At 36.6% G+C, this 16,487-nt stretch overlaps 1 pseudogene; it reads left to right on the forward strand.

The window, feature by feature from the left end:
• The first annotated feature begins 2,219 nt into the window (after window positions 1-2,219).
• LOC139116396 (serine incorporator 1-like) lies at window positions 2,220-16,110 on the forward strand (annotated as a pseudogene).
• Window positions 16,111-16,487: the final 377 nt, after the last annotated feature.

Genomic DNA, 16,487 nt, shown 5'->3' on the forward strand with positions numbered 1-16,487 from the left:
ACTACAAACCATTCTCTTTCGGAATCACGAATACAAGTCTGAGGACACCAGGCAGTTTTGGATATAGACAAGAGGAATATGAAAGTTTACCCATATATGAAATTCAAAATGGCTCTATATACCCTGTTTTAACTCTGTGGGACATTTAGATTTTTGTTTTCACAAAAACAAAATAGTGACACTGTCATGTAATCCACATGCTACAACATGTGTCCACACAAGTCACAAACAAGAAAAATGTTGCAAAAAATTGAGTGTCTTAAAAAATGTGTGTGTGGAACAGTTTATCAATTCTTTCAACATTGTTAGAATTCTATCATGATAATGAAATCTGATTGTTTAGGCAATCTAACCATTGGCAGCTTAGCGATTCGATCTTTTCTATCTGAAGCCTGATATTAAGTACTGGTTTGCTTCCATTACTCAAAATGGAATGACCATTCACCATTTTTGGGAAGCAAGGTATTTTTACAAAGTATGGGCTCAATGGTTTAAGCATCAACCTAAGACAATAACACTTATAGAGCTTTCAAAGGAGGAACATTACATAGTATTGTCTGAATACATGGATTTATGTGCCCGAGAGCAGGTGACAATTTGCCGACGACTGGAGGGCAAATTGTCAAAATAAACTGACTGACGACTGGATGGCAAATAAACCATGTATTCAGGCAATGTAGTAAATATTTTTATTACATGCCTCTTCACAGTTAAGGTATGTGACATTTAGTTACATGCAGGGCATTTTCAATCAATTTTACCATTATTGACCAGCATCAAACAGATTTTAACGAAAATCAAAACAGCAGTGTGCGCATTTATAATTTACATCTAGCATTAAGCGTCGTCCTTGACGTCCAAAATGTCGAAGGGCTTCACCGGACCAGGTAACTATGGAAGCCGATACACCCTTCACATGGCCTTCAACTCCGAGATGTTCCTATCAAATGAATGCACTGATTTGCACTCACATGAAGGCATGTAATAATAGACCTTATGTTTTGTGCTGGATTACTGTGTCAATTACAAGAAAAAACCCCACCTCATAAGGTGGCAACTGTAGTATATACCACATCTTTGTGTTTGACTGAAAGTCTTGTTTTTTCATCTCTTACTGTTTTACCTTATTTTATTTATTTTACACCCAGAAACAATGCGTATGGTACTTATGGTACAGTAGTACCATAAAATATTGCAATGCAATTATCAGAACATGCCTTACAGAATAAATAGCTGTAATTTACTTACAGCAATATCACCGGTCTTCTAGTAGCTTGATTTCACAATGTTTAAGGAAGTCTTTAACTTGCATAAGATTGCGTTAGAGAAGTGAATGTCTTGATCTATTTGTGCAAAATTGCATGTCATTAAATGTGACAGTTTGAATGAGAGTCAAGATACCGTATAGTTGGTCAAAGGTCATTCAACGTCACCAAAAATTGTCAAAAAAATTTGGTTCCACATAAGCCATAAGCAGTAGGAATGACACTGTAGCCCATGAGATACATTGATTATGCATATTTTATGAGATCTGCAAAAAATAAATATAATCACTTAAGAATCTTCTCAAAAAGACAAGGTCAACGACCTTGAAATTTGGTGTGTAGCATGTAGGTCGTATGGTCCAAAAACAGTGCTTAGCAGATTTTTGACTGGTCAAGTTTTATGCAAATTAGATGGAATATAAAATTTGAATGCAAAACAGCAGCCAGGTCACATGGCCGACCGAAATTTAAAGGGTCAGAGGCACTTAACTACTGCACTTGAGCTGCAAGATTGAAAAGGCTGCGCGCAACAGTTTCGGAGATCTAGCAAGACTAAATGGTGGCGGAAGAAGAAGTAAATACAATTGAGCCCAAGCCCCCATTGGGCCTGAGCCTCTTAAAAGTGAGGCAATTTTCGAGATTGACAAGACTGCATCATTTTGTATCTGACGCAAGTTTCTGAAGGAAATTTTTGAAGAATTTTGTGTGTGGAAAATTGTATTTCATCGTTAATTGCTTTGAATACGTTAGCTCTGTATTCTTCTGTTTGATTATTTCCAACAAAATGTACGTTCAAAGATACACATAAATATGCGTCGTAGGTGCTAATCACGCAAGTTATGAGTTTTGATCGACTAGTGCGCCCTCTATTGGTAGTATAATTACCAGCGACTGACGTGACGCATTCTGGGCCAAACGGAACTGTGTGACGTCATAGTACAATTTAGACGTCGCCATTGCTTTGTTTTGATCACAACGACGGACCATCACGCGACATAACGTCAGTATTTACCCCTATAGATCATAAAATTTGCAGTACTTAAGAAGAACCAGTAATATAAATACTACATTTTACGATTTTGGTTATTTGACAGCTGAATTTGTCCGTTTTCAACGTTTATTTTGGTGAAGAAAAGACACCATGGGAGGTGTATTGGCTTGCGCCGCGGCCCAGGTAAGTGTATGGAAACCCTCGTACGGATTTCAAAGATGGTACACACAGCATTTACATATATTTTTAAATAAAACTGTGAAGAGTTTTAGAATTCTTAGATGCATCCCGGGATTTTAAACACAGATACGATCATCATCTTTATCGTGATGTAAAAGAATAATTTCTTTTCGAACATTTGACCTCAAGAAATCCTTCAGCCACTTCATACAGTGTCATCCAACACTCCCGAGTCCAGGATGTGTAAATAAGGAAAGAAATATAAACGTTTTGAAATGATATTTAACAAATTCGAAAGTGCATATCGGACAGTAAAAAAAAATAATGTTCGCTTGTAGGTAATCTAATGGAAAAATCGGTAAAACGTTTTGAACGGTTAAATTTATTTTCTCTCTGTGAAGTTGACCTCATGGATTATCGTGTCAGTCTGTGTCATAATCATCTGACGTCGCCATGACCCGGACTCAGCTGTCTGAGTTTATGGAAATGAATCATTGAGGGCAAGACCTTTGTTTTCAAATACATAACTGAATGTGTTTGTGCTTTATCCTGAAATAGAACGATTGTCTTTTTCAGAAAAGGAAAAGAATTTTTGTCACATTGATTGGATTTAAGAAAATAATAAAAACAATGACTTAAATGGAGACCGACCATCTGTGAAATATTCGAAAAGTAGGCATGATAGTGTAGGAATTGGCGTGAGATCATTGTATATTGTTGTAAAGCTGAAAAGAAGCTACTCTAAAGAAATGCTGTCATAGAGTATAGCATTGATGAAAATGAATCTTAATGCTTCTACTCTTGAATAAAAAGAACACTGATGTGTTCAACAGACTCAGTACACCTAAAGGTCATATGATTGTGGCAAGAACAAACCCATGTGTACAAACATGCATGGAAATACATGAACATTTCTGTGCATCTGGGTTTGTTTGAACCATGGTCCATTCCAATTCCAGGTTTATCCCAGTATTACATTCACAGCTTATGAACCTTTGGCAATTGTACATGCACATGTGAATAATGTGATTTCTGTTCTGAGTGGTCTTTTGAAGTTGTGTGGAAGCTGTAGTTTGTCATTGAGATGGTGGAATCAATCTTCCCTTTTGACACCTGTCCCACAAAAAATGCCAAATCATTCATCTTTGTTGATGAGATGCACACATAACGGTAGAAGAGCTGCTTCAATTGCGTTTCCCTGGTTATGTGCACGAATGTACATTTAATGTAAAGAAAGCAAGATGACATACTGTATATCTCATCTTCCTTTTTCAATTGAATTAGATGAGAGGTCTTTTACAATTTGACTGAAATAGAATAAATACAGTGATGTGATGACATGACATGGTAGGCAAATTTGTGTGATTTTCGGTTCATATTCAGATTATGACTACTACATGTACCTGCTAACAAAATCAGTGTGAAGCCCTTTGAAAATTATGGCATTTGTATTGCATTCTATTCTATTCATTTGTACTGTAGGTGTACACATTGTCTCCTGTCATGGCCAGCTTTATCAATTTCAAGGACTTATAGATTATGCTACATGGTTTCCAAATAGTAGCCTATTGTTTGTCAGATGACATTTATAGCCTTTGTCGATCAATATTTAAAGTTTGACGAATATAGTTTCAAATGTGAAGGTTGCACTGTCAAATTTTGAACTTGTCGCACAAATTAAGTTACAATTACTGTTAAAGGCTGTCCTGTAGACAGCTATATAGCCAAGTTCTGTTATTTCTATTTGTGAGAGAATTTTACTTAAATTTTATAGATGGATTTATATGTTGTTTCTGCTGTGATTTGAGACCATGTCAAAGTGTATGTGTTTTTATGATACACGTATTCCCCTTCAATCCTTTAGAAAGAACCCCTACATGTACACATACACAAATGTTAATGTTGTAAATGTTGTCAAGCAACTGAGTTATGCCAACGTACAGCCCATTGATTCTGAGTGTTGACTGTAAGGGAAACCTGACATGTATCAAACTACAAGTAGCCAAAACTCAACCATTGAAGAATTTTTCTTTCTCTGTCTTACATCAGTTTGTGAAAAATCTATACAAATGAAAGTAATTTTGCATGTTTTCTTCACCAGGTTGCATGCTGTTTTGGATCAGCAGCCTGCAGTTTATGTTGCGCCTGTTGTCCATCATGCAAGAACTCAACAGCTTCAAGAATCGGCTATTGTGTCCTGCTGCTGCTTGGCGTCATAGTTGCCTGTGTCATGTTAACACCAGTCGTAAGAGACCTGCTGATGTCGGTAAGTCAAAGCAAGAATTTATCCATGCTGCCACATATTCATGGTTTTAAAAACACATTGTCCTATTATTCTGGTTATTCTCTTAGCTCGTAACTGTGCCTGATCGATAAGGGAAATCAATTGATAGACAAAGTTGCTTCTTCAATTATTGACACTGCCTTGTCTGTGGAGAAGTGTCAAGTTGTTGATGTCACGGTAGAAGCATACTGCATAATATCCTGGTTGATTAAAAAATGCTGTCAGGCATGGATAAATCAGTGTATAGTATATTGTATTGCAGTCTGTATTCTGAATACAAAGATCACAGATTTAGGGGAAAATAGGCCTGGTGAGAGAGATTACGTCATTAATGTGATTGTGCCCTAGTGAGGAGTCCTTTAATTTTGTATGACCTGCTCTGTAAATATGTAAGTGATTTGCTTTTCCACATTGATATTTATTCACAATATGAAGTATAGCTACATTGAAATAATTGTAAATTACTGGGAGTGGTACTAGGTGGTGATGCATTGTAGTCACACAGAGAAGTGAGTCATGGTCATGCTTACTACTGTATTATACAGAGTTGTAGATAAGTATTAGCTTGTAGAAAAACAATGGCAGGCATAGATTCTCACTACCACATCGCAAAAAATTATCTGTACCAGTTATTGCGAATTCAAGGGAAATTTGTTTCGCATGACTGATTTTTCTGTTCTCTACAGATTCCATACTTCTGTACAGCACCCTCCGAAACTGAATGGATCCACGATGGTACACTTGTGTCACAATCAACATGTAATTTACTGGCTGGCTACTCTGCTGTCTACAGGATCTGCTTTGGATATGCCTGTTTCTTCTTCTTGATGATGGTCATCATGATATATGTGAAAAGTAGCAAAGACCCCAGATCAGCCATACAAAATGGGTCAGTGATCTCATTCTCACATGGTTTACATACAGCAATCCATTCATTCTCAAACCCTCCTAAGCTTGAAAGTGAAAGACTTAACTCTTGCTCAAATTTCCTCAGTGAGAATTTCAACTACTCTTTTACTGAATCAAGAATATATTAAATTAAGTGTCACCTCGCAAAGTTTGATACAAGAGAAACAAATCACCTAATGTTTATCGATATTGAAATTCAAAATGGCTGGAATCCATGTGTTAACTCTAAAGGAAAAATAACATTTACAATTTTAAAAAACTAAGATGTTTAAAATTTTTCTTACACCAAGAGCTTTAAAATGAGCCCCCACAAGTGGTAGATCAGAAAGGAATTGTAAAAATATGAGAGTGTGAATATCTGTCTGGAGGCACACTCTACCTAACCATTGAGGTATTACTTATGACATATACCCTTCCATAAAACATTACATATGGCACACATGGACCCTTTATCATATGTAGCATATGTACTAAACTGTTCATGTAAATTTATCGACCCTGTCATTGTACATTCAAAATAATTACAAAGAAACTATTGTCAGTAATCTGTTTTTAGAAAACTGATCAACCAGGTATCTATCATCTGGAAGCTGCACAGATATATAGTATACTATATATAGTATACTAAGATCCCATATTACATGTACCTGAGGGTTCAAAAAGGTGTGCTCAGATATTTGATGGCAGATGTAAGACCTCTCTCGGATAATTTGCATATTTAGTGTAAACAATTACCTCCGCCTGGTGTTATGTTCAGCAAAATATGTACAAATCTTTCTGAGAGATGTTGTATACATATCTGCTAGCAAATTCTCTCCATTAGTATAACCTCTAATTAAAAGCAGAAATGAAATCCAAATTGTCATCGGAGCTGAATATTCTGCTGTTAGTCCAACTTGACAGAGTAAATCATGGCACTTTGTCTGTCATTTGTTTTCAGATTCTGGGGTTTCAAGTTCCTCATCATTGTAGCTATTATTGTGGCTGCATTCTTCATACCAGATTCCAGTGCATTTGAACAAGGTGAGTCTTTCAGCCTTGCTGACCCTTTGCTTGCTCACATCTGATCATGCTCCTATTAGTGCAGAACAATGTTTCTTGATGAAGCCAGTACATTATATTAAATTTTCGTATTTGTCATTTCTTGGATTCTACGCCATCTATTGATCAATAACAATATTTTTCTTTACTTTTCAAATGTATGTTTGTCAAATATGATTATTCAGTTAATTGGAATTCAAAGTAACAATCTCTGTCAGTTCCTGTTAAGTAGCGATCTGGCCAGAAAAGCGTGATTAAATAGCTTGTAAACTCTTTCTCCATTTCCAGTAATAGTGCAACAGTTCATGATGATGGATGACTTAGCCTTTAAAAATAGCCCCAGAATTTTTCTCACAAAATCATCTTCTTTAAATGGTCACTTCAATCATGTTGACAGTGATACAGGAAAGCATAAACACTTTAAAATAACATCACTATGGATTTCATTAGTGATCGCTATAGGGGAGTCTGTGTGACAGGAAGTATAAAATAGAAACACCATTTCAACATCGTATGTACATGATAGTTTGGACCAGCCAATCTTAACAAGTAGTGATCCATGATTCCGGTGTATTGCATACGTGGTCTTTGTCAGAATCTTAGTGCAAATGAAATAAATGTAAAACTATGGTGTGGTTTTCACAGCCTGGATGGTGATTGGTCTGATTGGTGCTTTCATCTTTATCATTATCCAATTGGTCTTGTTGATTGATTTTGCCCATACCTGGAATGAGTCCTGGGTCTCCAAGATGGAAGACGGCGAGAACAAAGGATGGTACTTTGGTGAGTGATCTAGTACCAGTCTTGACACACCAAGAGTTTAACATAGTCTAGTTAACTTGATCGGTATAAACACTTCTGCAAACTTGGATAATGGATCAGATCAATGGGTTGCTATGACATCAATTCATCACTTCCTCCTTTTGGGTCTCTTTACATATATTTTTCACCTCAGTGCTCTAAATCAAAGATCAGTGATGAAGGCGTGTTGGGTCCTTCACAGCGCCCTCACAGTTCACAAAAGCAAATGAAAGCTGAGGAGGAAGTCATACCAGTAACACTACTTGAAGAGCATGTGTAATGCTGTACTGTGTTCAGCATAAAGCAAATTAACCTCTATGATAGTACTTGTTTCTGATAATAAGTTTATCCCATGATATCAAATGTGAACTAACAGTATTGATATTATTCATTCCCTTGCAGCATTGCTGACCTTTACCATTCTGTTCTACCTACTGTCCCTAACCGGCATTGTTCTCTTCTATGTCTACTACACAACAGTAAGTGTTTGACAATCCTGCAGTATTTCTTCCTCAGAGATTGTCCATTGACAAGGACAATGGTGTGTGATTGTTGTTTTCAGATGTGAGATTTTATTATTACTTCACTGTGCAGTATAAGGAACTGAGAAAATTGTACTTGTGGTATCTTATAACAGGTGTTAAAGGTATACTGTCAACTTTTCAAATTTTGCCACAGTTACCATGGAAAAAGGAAATCGAACCAATCACAGATTTTAAGTGGGTGGCCGCTTTTTAAAAACAGTGCCCTCACATGGGCATTTTGAATACCAATGAACCATATATGGGCATATAAGGGTGACTGTATACCTTTAACTATTGAACAGGTTTGTACAGCAAGCTTTGATACAAACTGATGTACACTTATTAATGCAATCTGTTTCCTTCCTCTCCCAGCCTCATGGATGTTCCTTGAACAAATTCTTCATCAGTTTCAACCTGATTCTGTGTGTGATTGCATCTGTTGTATCCATTCATCCCAAGATACAGGAAGGTAGGTTGAACTCTGTATATCAAAGCTCTGATGGCAAAGCCAGTAGTCTTGTGCCAGATGAATGAACCGCAAATAGTCTGCAAAGTGACATCGGGATACCAAAACCAGTGTGATATGACCTGAACTTCTGATTTTGTGACCGTCTGTATCTAAAGTTTGGGCAAACAGTATTACTATAGGTAAAGGAAGCAGAGTCATGTGAACCCATCTTTCTTTTTAAAAAGAAAAATATGTTTACTTTTCATTGTTTTGTATATTTGTCTTGGATGTTTTGCATTGTATGATGAAAAGTACACCTAAAGTAAATTGTTGCTATTTACAAATTATCATATCATGCGTTTTTTTGTCTTTTTGTACCAACAGCGCAACCCCCTCTGGTTTGCTGCAAGCTTCTATCATCACCTTGTACGTGGTCTACCTGACATGGTCTGCAATGTCCAGTGAACCGGACAAAAGTAATTAATGTTCATAAGTTGTAGTGTTAGACCTAGCTACAACCATAGCCCTGAGAGCTTCATGCTAGACCCACTTACCAAAATTTATCTCTCAACTATATCATGCACTCTACTGTGATCATTGAAAACCAGTACACACTCTTTCATGACTTGAAGAATGCTATGTGCAACAATTGGGAAAGATTTCCCTAAGACTACTTCCAGCCTTCAGCTTATTCCAGTGGCTTATTTGTTTTAGTTGATGCCAACCCGAAAACCCAAAGGCAGACTCGACTCTCAACCATTCCAGGGTTGGTCTTTATGAGATTGCTGTCTGAGATGTGTCCCAATTAAACTGATATCAAGTGTAGGGGTGACAAAGGAAGCCTGGTCCACAACTGTATAACCCACGGTACAATAATTCACTGAAATACTGTATCTTGTCTATCACAGCCTGTAACCCAAGCATAATGGATATCCTACATCCAGATCAAAAGAACATCACATCTGTAACCACCCCTGCTCCTGGCACTGCTGGCAATATTGCCTCCATGGATGCTGAATCTATCATTGGACTTGCCCTCTTCATCCTTTGCGTCCTCTATGCAAGGTAAAAAAAAAGATACTTCTTTGGTTGCCCAGAAGGCTGTAACAGTCTCCAGGCCAAGCAGAGAATTGAAAGAGATCAATAGTTTTGAACTAAAAATATGCCTTCTTTTTGCTGTAGACTGTTTGGCTAATATAGCCCCTGATGTGTGGTAACCCTAAGTTTGCTCAGCTTCACAGACTGAAACAAATCAAAGGACACTGGGATTTTACTATCCACTGAAAGCAAACATTCTGTTTGTACAGTTAGCAACATAAAAGGAAAAAAAAGGATGGTAAATTGTGTATAATGATGCCAACTCGGCAAAGCTCTCATCTATTTTGTGAATGAGTCAATGTGCATTAAGACTGTTGAAAAAAGCAAGGGTGTTATTTCAGTATAGAGTTGTTGGTTAGTAGGGGAATGACTTATGTAGGGCTATGCTATGTTTGCTGAAGAAAGATCAGTGTTTGTTCAATAACGTACCCTGGTATCCATGCAAAATCATACATAATGGATATGTAGAATAAAAAAAACCTGCTCTTGCTATTAGATGTCACTGCTCTGAATACGATGTCATTGACCTTAACCCTCTTCTGATTTCTTTCAGTATCCGTACTGCTAACAATGACAACATGAGCAAATTGACAGGATCCAATGAGGGTAGTATGCATTTGTCTATCGCTATTATGTACAGGTTTATATATGTTTACTGTTGATCTGTGTGCTATGTCATCTGTGTACCATGCCTTGCTTGACCAGCATTGTTGCACTTTGTTCCTGCTTGTTTGCAAATTTTATTTTTGGTCACATAGCTGACTCACTACTCTAACAGCTCAGTAAATTAATCAGTGTCTTTGTCACCCTGAATGTAAGTTCATTTCCTTGGCATCTTCAGAGTGCTTGTAATCACCAAGATTATTCAAAAGTTTATGATAATGGAAGTGCTAGTTTTTGCCCTGTAATAATTTAGACATCTTGAATAATCAATGCAAAATATGTGTAAAAAAGTCGTCCAATTAATATTATGCAATCATTGTTGAGCCATCATTTGTGGAAACAGTTGTGCCGTGATGTTTTGTGACAAGATTTCAGGATAGCTTGTGAATTCATTGTCATCTTTCAATCTACAGCATTCATTCCAGTTGTTGTCATTTTCCAGAAATAATGTATATTCTCCAGCTGTTTTGTAATAAATGCCTCCAATTATTCCACAATGTCATAACCTGATACTGTTTGCAGCCTGCTTAAGGTAGAAACGCACTCGGGGACAGACATTCGGGCTCTCAAACTTTTACAATTCTCTTCTGGTATACAACATGTGGGGGTTCATTTTAAAGCTCTTGGTGAAAGAAAACTTTTCACCGGCTTAGTTTTTCGAAATTCGAAAATTTTTATTTTTCTCCATAGAGTTAACACAGGGATGGCGGCCATTTTGAATTTCTAATATCGGTAAATCTTGAGTAATTTGTTTCTCTAGTACCAAAATTTGCAAGGTGACCCCCTATTTTTATTCTTGATTTTGAAAGAGAATGATTGAAAGATTCCTTGAGGAAAGTTAGAGCAAAAGTTTAAGTCTTTCACTTTCGAGGTGCATACTACCTTAAAAATATCCAGGCAGTTAAAGCATGGACTGATACTGGCATTTAAATTGTTTTTACATAAATACTGCATTTTAGCATGCTAGTGCCCCTAACCCATCACTCACTTCGAATCTCTGTTTCTGCCTATGATGTGTACTCTCCCATTCTGCAGTTGACTTCACTTACTTCAGAGGAGGTAAGGGTGAATGCCTGGACACAAAGTTGTAATTTGCTGTCTCATAGATCAATGCATCACCTCATGAGGGAAGCCACTGTATCTGTCAGTTTATGCAGACTGAAAATAAAGGCGGTGTTTGTTCATGCTGTTTGGGACAATTTAGTCTGCTTTGCATTGTTTTATTATGGTGGCTTGACCTCTGAACTGGGAAATAAAGGTCAAAAGGTCAATTCAGACGGGTGAACATTGCAGAAACTGCATTATACTTACTCATTTGTTTGTTTAGTTTCTTTATGTGGGATGGTTTGACAAACAGCAAATTTTGTCTTCTTGAAATAACTATCATTTCAACGCTTTGTTCCTGATTTGGTTAAATTGCATATTTGAATGGTTCAACCTGGAGCAAAAAATAAACACTCAAAATTCAGCCATGAGGAAGTGGTGACAGGGAAGTAGAAATGGCAATAGAATGTGTAAGATGGTCCAACAGTTGGCTTACTTCATGAGGTTTGCTTCAAGGAGTGTGAAATTGAAGGAAAAGTAGCAGGGGGTATCTCTGTGCACATTGGAAGAATGGGGGTTGTGGTCTGTAGCCAGTATCATCCTAATCTCTGAAGATGTAATGCACTCTGGTCTTGTGTTCACGTTGTGTGTGTCCTTCACCTCTGCATGCTTGATTAGTTTAGTTTGTGTGTTATTTTTATCATGCAATGCTTGCTGTACATACACTACACTGTTCGAACTGAATGCCTTCCAAAGACGTGAAAGATAGTGTCAGAGACTGGCAATATCAGCAACTGAGCAGACTGAAAAGGGCTCTCATGTGCAGTAAAAGACAGCTGTGCAGCATGAAAATTTCACATGATCTTGAAAATATCACACTTAGTTTGGACATAATGCCAAAATCTAGCTATATGTATGTGGATCATCATACTGCTACACTTATATTACGTTGATCAAATTCACAGTTCTAAGCAATTCTTTGTGAGTTGGATTCAGTTCAGTTCATCAGTGTAGTCACATCGTGTGAATTCTGGTATAAAGAGTTGTGTCATTGTTCACTTTCCTTCCTATCCTCTTGCATATAGGTCCTACCATTCATTTGAGAACACTGGAAATTATAGCAGCAATTGGATTTATCCCATCAATTGTTGATTTTGTGACTTACTGAATTGTTCTCTAAAGGTGGTTGTACCTGTATGCAATGAGAGATGAATACTTCAGTGTAGACTAATCACTTTTTACACAGACTCTTTTTTCTGCCCTCGGACAAAATTTCTTCCCATCATTGTTATCATTGTGTGAAGCCCACCATTGCATCAGATGGTTGATCAGAAGTGTAAATTAATGTGTGATTAAAACAAAGTATTCTATGCACACTGTCCTTTGTGCATTGGTCTGATTTCTCCAATGATAACAATAATAGAAGGAACATGTACAAGAATTAAAGTCGGGTGTTTTGTAAAGTCTGTCCCAGTTATCGTTTCAGAATTTTGTGAGTATCTCACATGAACAACAAATTTCATAAAAATATTTCTCAAATTCTTCTTAACTTTTACAACTTTGGATTAGCAGCTTTTTGTTTTGAACAGGATGTGTACATGTTAGATTAAAATGGTTTTTCAGGTAGTCTGCAAATTGACTAACTAGTCCTTTTGTGCTTTTTTTTGCTGGAAATCCAACTTCCTGCACAGAAGGTACTGATCGATGAAAAACCAAAGGTAAGGGTACTATACACAGACTTTGAAGTGAAAAACATTGACATAGAACTTAAATTCCAAAATGTCTTTTCCTTTGCCAATTCTAAAAAATACATGTATCAAGTGCTTCATGTCATTCTCACTGGAAAGAAATACACCTAACAAATACTCATGGAGAAGAGAGATTTGAGAGATGACTCATTAAGGTCATAATATTGCTTCACACAGAACCTATGAGTTCCATCAGAGAGCAGTTCACTAATTCTTACAAAATGTTTATTTGAAAATTTTTACTTACCAAGCATGTTGAAATAATATGTGTCGACGTGCAGTTCTGAAAATGCTAGAATTTGGCAGTTTAGACAGATTGTTTATATTCATATCAGCTGGTTTGCACACACTTTGCAATGCAGTGTATGCCTATCATGTCTACACTCCTCTATAGGCTGTCACTCTTATACACCCAAATGTTCTCACTACTGTGTATTATTATTGATATCCTATAACATACGAATTTCCCAACAAGAAACATTCTCATTGATTTGATTCTTTGGATTAAGTAGGACAGCTTGTGAAACAATCTATGATTTGCAAGAATTTCTGTCATATCCTGATCAGTGTTGAATGGTCATATCACAGGAAATTTGTTCAGTTCACAATCACTCCACAGGTTGAAAGGTTAATCCTCATTTGACCTTTTTGTTGCTCTAACAGCATCCGCTCCCACTGATGATGAAGAATCTAAAGGCCAGCAAGTCTATGATGATGAGGAAGATGCCGTGGCATACAGCTATTCATTCTTCCATTTCATGTTTTTCTTGCATCTCTCTACATCATGATGACCCTGACTAGCTGGTACAAGTAAGTACACTCACACTTCTGGTCTGAAGCTCATTACTCACTGTTCCATCCCCATTTTCCAGTGTATAAGTCCACTCATACAATTGCTAACAGTAGCGCCATACCAAAGTCTGACAGGTAAAGGGAAAGGGGGGGTAACCACTGCTTTGGGTAGCACAGAGTTTGCTTTTTAAATTATTGGCCAACAGTTCGTGCCAGATTGTCTTTGGTACATATTGCTAGACTTCTGTTGTCTTTGTCATGGCTGTACTTCAAACCAATGGAATTGTTTTTTTTCTCTTTTCAGTCCGAGATCCAGCACTGTCTACATATACAACGCCAGCTGGCCTGCCGTGTGGGTGAAGATCTCCTCATCCTGGGTCTGTTTAATCCTCTACATATGGACACTGATTGCACCTATCGTCTTGAGTGGAAGAGATTTCAATTAAAGAACCACAACGTCTCACACATCAGCAGAGAGAGGAAAGAAATTAATAAAGTGTTAACATCGAACCTTAATCTGTGGTAACTTGTGTCTGAGCTTTTTTGTCATATTTAAGAAACTGCTAGCTGTGGCAAAATGCATTAATTTTATATTCCACATAGGGAAGGTGCATATTTGACCCATATGACATTACATGAGATTTGAAACTAAACCTCTTAATTCTTTGTTCTGACGTGGTTACCATACACATTAATCAGACTGGATTTAGTTGAAATGATACTTACTTTTAAATGAACTTACAGATCACTCTACTCTTCAAAAAGATACATTTGATTTGAGAAGTCTTACTAAATGGCCATCAATATTTTAAATATCAGTGTGTAATTTTGAACTATTGAAAATATACAAACTATTGGTGACTGTTTTGAAATTGAATTTCTTGTATTTTTGGAGATACTAAAAGGAGATTTTTCTCAATATGTCAGTCAGTAAAAGGATTAATTTCATTTGTCATGTTTTGTATGTTACCAGATAAAATTTTCTCCTTATTGCTATGGCAAACATAAGTGCATAACAGTTATGATAAGCTAAAAATAAAATTATATTCGCGCGTTTGTTGACAGAAATTCCAGCAAAGTTTTATGTATTTTACAAGTCAATGTTGTTGTAGTATTGTGTTGCAACAATGAATACGTCGTGTTCATCTTTATGACAGTATCTTGATGCTGGCATTCACATGCTGAAGATTCAAAAGATAATGGCTTTTAACCATTAAATGTTCATTTTAAACTCCATCAGTTTAAAGGACATAGTGTAACTCCTTAGACATTAGAACTTGCATTACCCAGTAGTTGTAGCCAATATTGTGGTCAGTTTATCGCTACAGAGAAATTTCCTGCAGTAGCATTTACCAGTGATTGATCTGCATGGTAATGGTTCATAGGCTAGCATAGATTGCAAAACATCTATGATGTTACTTGTCCAACCAATGTGTACAATTTATTAATCAAGCATGGTTGATGACTATAGTAAAGTCCATCACAAGGCAGAATTGTACTACATGTTTAACTGAGGAAGTTCATTTTTCAAAAGCATATTCCAACACAGCACATTAAACTTGACATCCACCACTGCATGTAAAGGTAAAAATCTCATTCTGTTTTTCAGTTGCTAGTTGAACATTGTATGTTGATGGTGCAATTAATATAGATATTGCGGCACGCAAACCTAGGACAATGTCCTACAATAGATTGTTACATTTAATAAACCTACCAGGTACCAGTACATATTTTCTATTTGCAGTGGTCAATAGAATTTGGGTCAAACAGTATCTATTTTCACAATTTATCAAAATTTCATGATTCCCGTAGGTAGAATTCAAATTTCTCCTAACATGTACTGTAGGTTCAGAATCTTTCAGTTAGTAAATCAGTATGCTTTGAACAGTCGCATAAATACCTAGAACACTGTCACTGTACAAAACTGCTTGTCCATTTTTGATGTCAAACTGTATCATTTGGCCTTTACGTGCATGGTAGATTTTCAGTACAACACTATTGTGTGTTTACACTCTTGTACAGTGTCCTTGCTAATGCATTGTAACTAGTAACGGTTCACTCATAAGTGTTTCATGTATCAAGATTAAATATTGAACAATTACCTTAGATATTAGTAACTATGTTATGGACATTTCAACATTTACACTGAGGGGGCAAAGGATGGATCTTTGAAAGAAAACCTACTTGAGTGCAGTTTTATTTTTCACGGCCTTTTGATTTTTTTAAAAGAATGTCATTATGTTGCACTGTGGTCACATTGATGATTCAAAGATAATGATACAGTAGCCAAGTGTCAAAAATAAATGTTTATGACCATTGGAAGAGTGTATCTTTGTGTGTATCATTTAAGCCAATGAAGGCAGACAAAAGGGGGAATCGAGTATAGTGGATAAAAAGGAATATAGAAAATTTGAAGTCTGTAATTCAAAAGTGAATGATGCATTCACAGATTGAATCTAGGAGTTCACTGCTATACTTGTGACTTTGTAAATTATATATACAAAAAATAAACTGATCTCAAAAAGAACACTTCTGTAATGTCATTTTTTTTAGTGTATAAGATTGATTGCATCTCATGGGTCAGCTTCTGTCAAAGGAGATCTCCAGTCTAGTTCTCTGTGTAGAGAAACTACTGTATATTCATATGCACACAAAGAAATTTGTTTTGGTATCTTATGATGCATGCAAGTCGGATACAG

This window comes from Ptychodera flava, chromosome 17 (genome assembly GCF_041260155.1).
Source record: "Ptychodera flava strain L36383 chromosome 17, AS_Pfla_20210202, whole genome shotgun sequence".
In the NCBI taxonomy this organism is placed as follows: domain Eukaryota; kingdom Metazoa; phylum Hemichordata; class Enteropneusta; family Ptychoderidae; genus Ptychodera; species Ptychodera flava.